Source organism: Equus caballus, chromosome 14 (assembly GCF_041296265.1).
Source record: "Equus caballus isolate H_3958 breed thoroughbred chromosome 14, TB-T2T, whole genome shotgun sequence".
Lineage (NCBI taxonomy): Eukaryota > Metazoa > Chordata > Mammalia > Perissodactyla > Equidae > Equus > Equus caballus.
In genome coordinates this window covers 51,544,985-51,557,022 of record NC_091697.1, presented here as the reverse complement: position 1 = coordinate 51,557,022, position 12,038 = coordinate 51,544,985, and positions in this window count along the sequence as shown.

Here is a 12,038-nt window from a genome sequence, read left to right as displayed (position 1 = left end):
ATATGACATTCAAGATAAGCTTCTTGCTGTAAAAGAATTAGGTAGACTCATGGCAGTACTACCAAACTAGGCGGACAGGATAAAAAAGTTTATCTTTTGAGCCAGCCCTGACGGCCTAGCAGTTAAAGTTCAGCGTGCTCCACTTTGGTGGCCCCAGTTCAGTTCCCAGGCACAGAACCACATTGCTCGTCTGTCAGTAGCCATGCTGTGGAGGCAGTTCAGATAGAAGAACCCAGCCTGCCAAAGTGGAGCACGCTGAACTTAACCACTAGGCACAAGGCGGTGCCTGAAAAGATTTTTTTTGCACCTTACATAATTACCATTTGTGTGTGATGAGAACATTTAAGATATACCCTGGGGCCTGGCCCCTGGACGAGTAAAGTTCTGCACATTCTGCTTCAGCAGCCCAGGTTCGCCCATTTGGATCCTGGGTGCAGACCTACTCCATTCACTGGGTGTGCTGTGGAGGTGTCCCACATACAAAAAAAAACAGAGGAAGATTGGCACCAATGTTAACTCAGGGCTAATCTTCCTCAAGCAAAAAAAGAGGAGGATTGGCAGTGGATGTTAACTGAGGGTGAATCTTTCTCAGGAAAAAAAAAAAAGATCTACTCTCATGGCAACTTTCAAGTATACAATACAGTATTGTTAACTATGGTGACCATGCCATACGTTAGCTCCCCAGGACTTACTGATTTTATAACTGGAAGTTTATACCCCTTGACCAATATCTCCCTATTCCCCCATCCCTATACCCTGACAACCATCAGTCTACTCTCTGTTTCTATGAGTTTGATGTTTTCAGATTCCACAAATAGGAGAGAACATACACTATTTGTCTTTCTCTGTCTGACTTATTTCACTTACCATAATGCCCTCCATCCATTTTGTCACAAATGGCAGGACTCCTTTCTTTTTTATGGCTGAGTAATATTCCATTGTATATGTATACCACATTTTCTTTATTCATTCATTTGTCGATGGACACAGTTTTTTTCCATGTCTTGGCTACTATGAATAATGCTGCAATGAACACAGAGGTGTAGAGCTCTCTTTGAGATAGTGATCTCATTTCCTTCAGATAAATACCCAGAAGTGGGATTGCTGGATCATATGGTAGTTCTATTTTTAATTTTTAAAGAAACTTCCATACTATTTTCCATGGAGGCTGTAATAATTTACATTCCCACCAATAGTGCACAAGGGTGCCCTATTAGAAATCATTTAGACTTACATTTGTTACATTTGTAGGCGTAAACAAGACTATAGATAAGTTCCTGTTCTCATAGCATAACCACTAAGAGTAATTAGTACTTACGAAACACTAGGATGTTCCAGGCACCAGGCTGAACATTTCATAAGCACTGTATCACTTAATTATCACAACTTCACGAAGAAGATAACATCATTATATCCATTTTTTTTCAGATGAAACTCAAGTTTGGAGAGCTCAAGTAATTTTCTTAATATAACATATATTAAGTAGCAGAGCCAGAACTTGAAGATGAGTCCTCCTGACATAAAAGCCTATGCTCTTAATTACCACTTTAAAATATCTCCTAAAGTTATCGTTAACAGAACAAACCACTCACACATGCACGTACTCCAGCTGCAGGGCTCTCTTTTAAACTGAGTATTAGATATACGTGCCAAATTCAAACTGGATAAAAGGGCCCAGCCCAAGCCTTTTAGTTGTCACCCCACAACACCTCGTAGGGGGCTGTGTGCTGTTGACTGACTGCAAGACTGCATCTCACATAGACCATGATAGTCCCATCTTTCGAGAAAATCTTATTTTCTGAAAACTCAGAAACACTTCATCTGCAGTAGAAAATCTGTTCAATGGGTTTGTGTTTAAGTTGGTACTATACAATTCAATGTAGCTCAAATCTCACCTCCTCTGGAAATCTTTCCTGATACTCTATTTCTGTTCTTACTGAAAGATCCCTTTTGAGTACCTCGTAGTGCCTGTGTAAATCTCTTTTTAGCACTTACCACTCACTACAGAACTTGTCGCTTTTCTTGTGTCACCTTTCAGCACTGTAGGCACCAGGCTTTGTTCAATTTTACATCCCCAATGCCTTTCACAGTGCCTGAGTGTAATCTCAAATAAACACCTGCCAATGAATTAGTAAATTCAATGAATGAGTGGCCAAATGACTGGCCTGTCTGAAATGGAAGAGAGCCAATTCAAATTACCCTCAAAAGAAATTGTACAGTTTGACTGATAATAAAACTGTTTACTAATTAACAATTGTAATTAGCTAAACCAAAAATCGGAGAGATAATTTAAACTATCAGGAGGTAAGAATTGTGCCACTAGACGACATGACACAAACAGATTTTGACAGTTTCTGAGAGAAAGCGCTGTATCCGCCAGGTTTTCAGTTCGGACGCCTGGTGGTGCTACAGGCTAAAAAGTAGGAGGAGTCGCCCTGCATCTGCCGCAGACTCCATTTTAGAAAAGACAAAATCTGAAAGATGGTAGGGGTGGACGCGACTTGGAAAACGTCGGCGGTGAGCTAAGATTTTAGACTTGCTTCAAGTGAATGGCGACTAGACCTAAGTTGATGTTCTCTCTCTTACAGGACCTCCGAAGGCTTCTTTTATTAAAGACAAAGCACTCAGAAGATATGCAGGAAATTGTGCAAGAGAAAATCTGGCAGAAAAGGCAAGTGAAGAGTTTTCCTTTTCTTCCTGGGCGTAGAGCAGGCGGCCCAAGAAAAGGACTGCTGTATTTATGTCCACAGTTTCCGGAGATGTGGCGCTGGCGGTAGAAAGGGGAGCGTCTGTGTAGCGGCGGGAGGACAGAAGAGAGCAGGGTGGTTTCCAAAGAGACCAAAGAATATTTTAGATTACCCACCCAGAAGAGCCTTTGCTCCCATTAGGAAACCAGATCTCTAGGAGCTCTACATTTGCAAGTATTACCTGTAAACTTTTTTGTTTTCTGGGAAAAATCTATGAGTCTGAGATGTTCCCCCTTTGAAAAATTCTTCTAAACCTTCCAGAATGTGCACTGGGGACATGCATGAGATTTGGGTGAATTTTCCACCATTGGAAGCTACGCAATCAGTTCAATTTCCATTTTCACAATAATATGTGATGCAATAGTGGGGTAAGTAATTTGCCCATTATTGGGGAAAAATCGCTGGATGAAGAATAACCCAAGGTAAGTTTACCTCTCAGGAAAGAATGGTAGGTATCAACACTATTCTGGAACTTCCGAAGGTTCAAATCGTGACAATCAGTGACAGCCCTTGAGATGCATGCCCCTCAGCAACCTGGTTGTGGAAGTCTCTGTTGAAGTTAGTCTCAGGAAACAATTAAGAAACGGCTCGCTGAATTCTCCAGGCTCGCTGAATTCTCCAGCCTCTGGAGAGAAGTCACCAAACATTTTACATACCACTGGGATCTGTGCATTCTGAACATTCACTGCAAGAAAATTGCCAGGCAATTTCATGGGTATGTGGCAAATACTCAGACAATTCACAGTGGAAATAGTTTCAGAAATTTCTTTCTTCATGTAAAGAATGTTGGATGACAAACCCTTTGGATGACAGTTCCATAGAATTGGTCATGTTGACACATATCTGCTCATCCTAGAGTACTTTCAGAAACAGACTTTACCTCTTTAAGGATCATAATCTCAGCACTCTGGAATAAAAAGAAAATGCCTCGATCCTTCCTTCCAGAATTTACTTTCTATTATACTAAAAATGTTCCACATTCTGCCAGCCTAATGCAGAACAGAGAGAAGAGAGAAACATGAACATCACTTTATCTCCAGTGAAATTAGTTCTTAGAAGCTGAAAACAATATGTAGAGACAGCTATCATCCTTGGCATTCTTGCTTTTTGGGTTCTGGATGAAAAGTAGAGGAAACATCCTGTTTCTGAATAACATTACATATGTTGTTTTATGGCTATCCTTTAGTAGTGTTTTCTTTTCTTCTGAAGTGAAGTTGTTAATTTACAGACAGTAAGTACTGATGGCTTAGCTATTTTTTCTTTTTATTTACCTCACAGAGGTCTTTGTTTAGAAGCCGGTAGCCTTTTTATTGTTAAGTACAGAGAAGAAATGCATTTTTTTCTGCTCATGCCTAATTTCCTTTGATCTTCCTCAAAGGTAAGTTACCCCTAAAACTTTGTGTAGACCATCCTAGCAGATATCCTGAAGTTTGACAAGGAAATTCATCCCAGGTCTATCCATGAAATGATGGTCTTCATAAATTCCCAGGGAAGTTCAGGCTATTTATTTTAAAGTCATCTTTTGCTTTTCTTGATATTTCTTAAATGATGACTGATAAATTATGATAATCTACTTTTCAGCAGGATTTGACTCCGCCTACTCAATTCAAGTAACTATCCAATTAATATTAAGTAGTTTTTACTTTTTATGTGAAATAGTCATTTGATGATTTTTGATAACACTGGTGATGCAAAATCAAATACAGATACAAAATTACAGGGGAAAAAATCGATAGAAATGTGTGTCTTTATTTAAGGCATAATCCACTAATTGCTGTGTAGTTTATTTATTGCAATGCAAAATTTGGATTTGTTAATTTTTACTGTTTTCTTATTTATTAAACATAAAAAATAATTCATTCTTTAGAAATTAATATCCCAGCATCTCCTATACATAGAAAAGAAATGTCATATAATATGGACGAGCAAAACAATCTCATCATTCTTCTCTTTGCATCAATGTTTAATACTCTCCAATATGGTTTAGAATAATCAAAGGAAGAGTATACAAAAGTGTAATATGCCTCAAATGTGACATATTTGTTGATTTTTAATGTATTTATAACAATTGCTGAGGAAATGAAAGTACACATTTAATACACTTGGATAATACATATATTACATAAATATGAAATATTTGATATTTCCAATTTGCCTTTCTAAAATATTTTTCTTCTCTCTGGAGAAATGGAAAAACTAAGAGAAGACTTATGATGGCACTGGAGGCTCATGGTAGTTAAACCAGATTGCAAATACAGTACTGTATGCCCCATATTACTCTTCCCTGACCGTGAGAGTTGTGTTGGAGCCTGAGAGTCTGATGGCAAAAGTAACAGAAAGAAAGATTAGTGTGATCAGACTTTGATTGTGTAGGGCCGTATTTGCTGGAAGGTGTCTGAAGAAGGAATAATGGAATACCAAAATCCCAGTCTAAGGCAAAGTCTGATTCTTTCTATTTTACTTAGCATATACCATCGAGGGTACTGAACTCCTGCAGAATTCTGTTCCAGAGGCACTGGAGAGTAGTTCCTTAATTGCTAATTTAGCAGATATTTTGGGTCTAAGGATGGGGAAGCTATGGGTGGTGGAGGAGGGAATGAGCGGGTAATTAATACTTCTAAAGATAAAAGACAGCATTTTCAAATTAACAGACAGTATTTGCTAATAAATAGAAATTGGATCCAGAGTTGGTATGCAGAACAAGTAAGATATAGATACTTAATTTTCAGTTGCTAAAGGAAAATTCTTTGCGTTTTTCCAGGTTGAGTTGAGAGTCACAGATATAAATGACCCATTCACCAGTGCGTTCTTTGACTTGGGAATGCTGCAAAAAATCCAGTAGAAAATTCCTATAGGAACTAAAGTTCATATAGACGGCAGGACTTGGATATAGACAGAGCAGTATTCATAAGGGTACCTTGAATTCTGATTCCTGTGTCTAGTCTTGACAACTGACAGGACAATGGTAACAGGAAATATCTTGAACCGTAATGGGCAAATTTCTCAATGGAAAGAAATAGATTGAGGTTAATTTAACCGTAACGATATTGGATGGCAGGGTACCACACAGATCCAGATCTGCACTGATCTTTACCAAAGTTGTGGGTTGTCAGTGATTTTGCTCAGCTGTATTATAAAGTGCTAATCCCAGAAAAAGTCATTCTTCCATCGCTATCACTTTTTCTGTCAGAAATTTGGATATAAGATATAACAGAGAAATATCTTTAAAGTTTTTCTAGGCTACTGAAGACAATGAAAACTTTTGCTAAAACATATATGTTGGCTAAAAAAACCCACTACTAAAACGCATAGATTCCAGGGCTATACTAATGTACATTGTGAATTCTGAGATCATCAAGGATAAAAGACTTTCTGGAAAACATACCGTCCTGATGTAAAAGACAGTCCACCCCTATTAATCATGTTGTCAGGTCTGACTACATCCCAGGGAATTAGTTTGAGACCATAGTTGCTGTTTTCTGCTTCAGATTCATGCCAGAGAAAAAACAGAAAGATGTTTCATCTTCATAATACCACCTTCCCTACACCTTAAAACTTCCAATAGAGGTAGACAGAGAAAAGATAAGTACAATTCTAATATCACTGCCGGAGATCTGGGGTTTCCCTAAGCTGAAAATGAAACATAATATAACCATGTCTTCATTTTCACCAGACTGCCTCTACACTTACCAAGCATGAGAACACAGCCTCAGAAAGCATGCACTCTAGCAGTACAGTGCTGTAGAAAAATGCCCAAGTAACTACTGCCTGCTGGTGCCCCAGTATATGCACCGCTCCCTCCAAATGAACATAAAGAACCTGTTTGATCTGACATCCTTGAATTGGATGGCCCTAAGTGTCAAGTTCTGCATAAGAGAAACAGCAGCTCCCTGGAGCTGAGAAGCACAGTGTTGGTGTGAGTGATAGTGTTTAATGAAAATGGCAATTTACACTTCATGTTACACCTGAGGCAGAAAAGAATATGTGATGTTCAAGATGGTGGCAGTTAACAGAGACTAGGTCTGGAAGGCCTTCATGGAGTATCAGTTACTCAAGCACTTGAGTCTTAGTCTGTTTATCATGGAAGCCCAAAACAGGGAAATGTGTACCACAAGGTTGCTGAGTGATAGTCATCTAGTCAATCATAGACTTAAGTTTATGGTCAAGGACACTGAAATGCCACCCATGTCCTCCATGTTCAGACTACACCTGTTGCTGGTCAGTTGTTTCTTTCACCTCTAGTGGCCACATCCTGACAGGCCCAGGAAAAGGTTTAGACTCCTCGCTTAGCATCTACTTGGTCATTACTATGGTCTCAGTATTCTTTTGCTGTCCTGTCTGCCTGCACCCTTTCATAGTATGTGTTCAAATAAGTACCCCAATGTGACAATATATATTAATCATTTTATTTCCTCATTTTTCAAACTTTATTTCCTTATGTATATTTAGCACATCTAAACTGATTATGTTTTGTATTTTGTATTCAGGTTGTCAGGCTTTTCCCTCGGACATATTCTTTGTCCTCCCTACGTCTTTGGATTTCTTCATTATTTATCAATTTTCTATGTTGTATTTAGTAGTTGACAAACACTTAGGTGTATTTTCTTTTTAAAATGAAATTTCAATTGTGGTCTTAGTAAAAATGCAGTCATCTAGCAGATTATCTAAACCTGATAGAAGTTTTAACCTATTTTAATGATGGGAGAGATGTCTGAGATTCTTGGGGAAAATCATATATATTATGAAAACATATACATGTATGTATATCTACATATCTCTAGGAGAGAGAGTCCACTATAACCCATGGCAATGCCTGGTCAACATCTTTATTTTCAAGGCAACAGGTTGTACTAATAGACTATGATGATTCTCCGTAAGCAAAAAATGCCAAGATTCTTATGCAAGTGTCTTTCAAAACCAGTTGTACTGGGGAAAGAGAACAAACAACACCTTCATTTTCTCTGCTTGAATCACCTTTATTTTGAAATCCTGCTTACGTGAGTTTTGTGAAATGTGTATCTTGATAGATTACAGGAAAACTTACTTGTTTGTATCTTTAATAAGCAAAAGCAAATTGTTTGTTACCACAGGCTCACAATTCCCACCCTAAGATAATGAAAGGTGCCAGAACACTCCCTTCCCATGCTAGAATATTCTTTTTTTTTTTATTGAGTTAATGATAGGTTACAATCTTGTGAAATTTCAGTTGTACCTTAATGTTTGTCATTCGTGTTGTAGGTGTACCACTTCACCCTTTGTGCCCACCCCCCACCCCACCTGTCCCCTGGTATCCACTAAACTGTTCTTAGTCCATATTTTTAAATTCCTTATATGAGTGGAGTCATACACAGATTATCCTTCTCTAGCTGGCTTATTTCACTTAACATAATTCCCTCAAGGTCCATCCATGTTATTGCAAATGGAATGATTTTGTTCTGTTTTGCAGCTGAGTAGTATTCCATTGTATATATGTACCACATCTTCTTTATCCATTCGTCTGTTGATGGGCACTTAGGTTGCTTCCATGTCTTGGCTATTGTAAATAATGCTGCAATGAACATTGGGGTGCATAGGACTTTTGGGATTGCTGACTTCAAGCTCTTTGGATAAATACCCAGTAGTGGGATGGCTGGATCGTATGGTAGTTCTATTTTTAATTTTTTGAGGAATCTCCATACTGTTTTCCATAATGGCTGCACCAGTTTGCATTTCCACCAGCAGTGTATGAGGGTTCCTTTTTCTCCACAACCTCTCCAACATTTGTTACTATTAGTTTTAGATATTTTTGTCATTCTAATGGGTGTAAGGTGATATCTTAGTGTAGTTTTGATTTGCATTTCCCTGATGATCAGCGATGATGAGCATCTTTTCATGTGCCTATTGGCCATCCGTGTATCTTCTTTGGAGAAATGTCTGTTCATGTCTCCAGCCCATTTTTTGATTGGGTTGTTTGATGTTTTGTTGTTGAGTTGTGAGAGTTCTTTGTATATTATGGATATTAAGCCTTTGTCAGATATATGACTTGCAAATATTTTTTCCCAGTTAGTGGGTTGCTTTTTTGTTTCAATCCTGTTTTCATTTGCCTTGAAGAAGCTCTTTAGTCTGATGAAGTCCCATTTGTTTATTCTTTCTATTGTTTCCCTTCTCTGAGAAGGCATGGTGTCCGAAAAGATCCTTTTAATACTGATGTCAAAGAGTGTACTGCCTACGTTTTCTTCCAGAAGCCTTATGGTTTCAGGTCTCACCTTTAGGTCTTTGATCCATTTTGAGTTTATTTTGGTGAATGGTGAAAAAGAATGGTCAATTTTCATTATTTTCCATGTGGCTTTCCAGTTTTCCCAGCACCATTTGTTGAAAAGACTTTCTTTTCTCCATTGTATACCCTCAGCTCCTTTGTCAAAGATAAGCTGTCCATAGATGTGTGGTTTTATTTCTGGGCTTTCAATTCTGTTCCATTGATCTGTGTGCCTGTTTTTGTACCAGTACCATGCTGTTTTGATTACTGTAGCTTTGTAGTATGTTTTGAAGTCAGGGATTGTGATGCCTCCCGTTTTGTTCTTTTTTCTCAGGATTGCTTTAGAAATTCGGAGTCTTTTGTTGCCCCATATGAATTTTAGGATTCTTTGTTCTAATTCTGTAAAGAATGTCATTGGGATTCTGATTGGGATGCATTGAATCTGTAGATTGCTTTAGGTAGAACGGACATTTTAACTATGTTTATTCTTCCAATCCATGTACATGGAATGTCTTTCCATCTTCTTATGTCGTCATCCAATTCTCTCAGAAAGGCCTTGTAATTTTCATTATATAGGTCCTTCACTTCCTTAGTTAAATTTACCCCAAGGTATTTTATTCTTTTTGTTGTGATTGTGAATGGTATTGTGTTCTTGAGTTCTTTTTCTGTTAGTTCGTTACTGGAGTATAGTATAGAAATGCTACTGATTTATGCAAATTGATTTTGTACCCTGCAACTTTGCTGTAGTTGTTGATTACTTCTAAGAGTTTTCCAATGGATTCTTTGGGGCTTTCTATATATAAGATCATGTCGTCTGCAAACAGCGAGAGTTTCACTTCTTCCCTCCCTATTTGGATTCCTTTTATTCCTTTTTCTTGCCTGATTGCTCTGGCCAGGACCTCCAGTACTATGATAAATAAGAGTGGTGATAGAGGGCATCCTTGTCTCGTTCCTCTTTTCAGGGGGATGGCGTTCAGTTTTTGCCCATTGAGTATGATGTTGGCTGTGGGTTTGTCATATATGGCCTTTATTATGTTGAGGTAGTTTCCTTCTATGCCCATTTTGTTCAGAGTTTTTATCATAAATGGCTGTTGGATCTTGTTAAATGCCTTCTCTGCATCTATTGAGATGATCACGTGGTTTTTATTCCTCAGTTTGTTGATGTGGTGTATCACGTTGATTGATTTGCGGATGTTGAACCATCCCTGTGTCCCTGGTATGAATCCCACCTGATCCTGATGTATGATCCTTTTGATGAATTGCTGAATTCTGGTTGCCAAAATTTTGTTCAGAATTTTTGTATCTATGTTCATCAGTGATATTGGCCTGTAGTTCTCTTTTTTCGTGGTGTCCTTGTCAGGTTTTGGTATCAGCGTGATGTTGGCCTCATAGAATGTGTTAGGAAGTGTTCCATCTTCCCTAATTCTTTGGAATAGCTTGAAAAGTATAAGTATTAAGTCCTCTCTGAAAGTTTAGTAGAATTCCCCAGGAAAGCCATCTGGTCCTGGGGTTTTATTCTTTGGGATGTTTTTGATTCATGCTAGAATATTCTCATGTATTTCCTGCAGCGTCTCAGTGGTAGGTCACTGAAAAAACTCTCTTTCTTCCGCCATCTTATTGCTGAGTGTGTAAAGCCAGTTTGTGGGCTGAAGGCCATTGAAGGTCTGAAGATTACTCTCTCTCTCTCTTTTTTTAAATGTGTGCTTTTTTGTTTTGGTGGGGAAGATTGGCCCTGAGTTAACATCTGTTGCTAATCTTCCTCTGTTTTTTTCCTCCTCAAAGCCCCAGTACATAGCAGTATATCCTAGTTGTAAGTCATTCTAGTTCTTCTATGTGGGATGCCACTACCTCATGGCTTGAGGAGTAATGTGTAGGTCTGCGCCCATGATCCTAACTGGCAAACCCCAGGCCACCGAAGCTGAGCCCGCAAACTTAACCACTTGGCCATGGGGCTAGCCCCTGAAGATTTCTCTTTTGAAAAAGGGCTAGTAGTATGGATAATATCTCTATATTGTTTGGCACTATCTTTCATAGGGAAAAATGGTCCTGTAAATCTCTTTGACTACTTTTTCTCAAAGTACTGGTAATGTATAATTATAGATTGTGTAATTTTCTTCATATTTCCTACTTTCCTCTCCTTTATATTATCCCCAAATTCACCATAACTGCTTTAGTTCACAGAACCTATCAAATAGTCAAAATAGAGAGGCAAGCCGAATTATGATAGATCCTCGAGCAATGTGTTATTTTCTTTTTAAATGGCTGATTCTTTTGTCTTCTAGTAAGATTATGATGACTTGCTTTCATTTTCTTTTATATATTTTGAAAATATTTTTCTGTTCCAATATATAAAATCCTTCATTTGTATGATATTTTACTATGTTGGATTTTATTGAAAATAATCTTCAAAATTATACAAGTGACTCCTAGAATAACATCTCTGACTGGGCAGTATTTAAAAAGGGAAGTCAAACATAAAAAATTAAACCTAATGTAATGACATAATTCTTCCTTATATAATAGATTCCTTCCTTATAATATAGTTATTTATAAATTTATAATATATTTTCTTTAGATTTTTTTAATACAGTATATTCTAATTCTAACTTACATTACTTATGGATTACCTAATGGAGATTTAGAAAATAAAAGCATTTGTAAAGAGTACTTGAGGGGGAATGTGAACTCTCCTCAAGTTTTAAGAATTTAAATTTAAATGATTTAAAATAACAGTGGATATAATGCATTGAAATCTGGAAACCATCTACAAATATCGTCTCTGAAATAGAGAAACTTCTGTTTACTTTTAGATGTATGAATAGCATTAAAGCTGAAAGAAGGGTGAAACCTCATGAATTGTGAGAACACATATGACTCATCATGGGAGGTTTTAAAATTTTTTTGCACAACAAAACCGAATGTGTTCTGGGGCGTTTTTTCCTCTGAGATATCTCAGATATGAAGTTTTTAATTCTTCAACTTTTAAGAGATGCTAGATTCTTGTAATTTTCTTCATATTTCTTACTTTCCTCTCCTTTATGTTATCCCAAAATTCA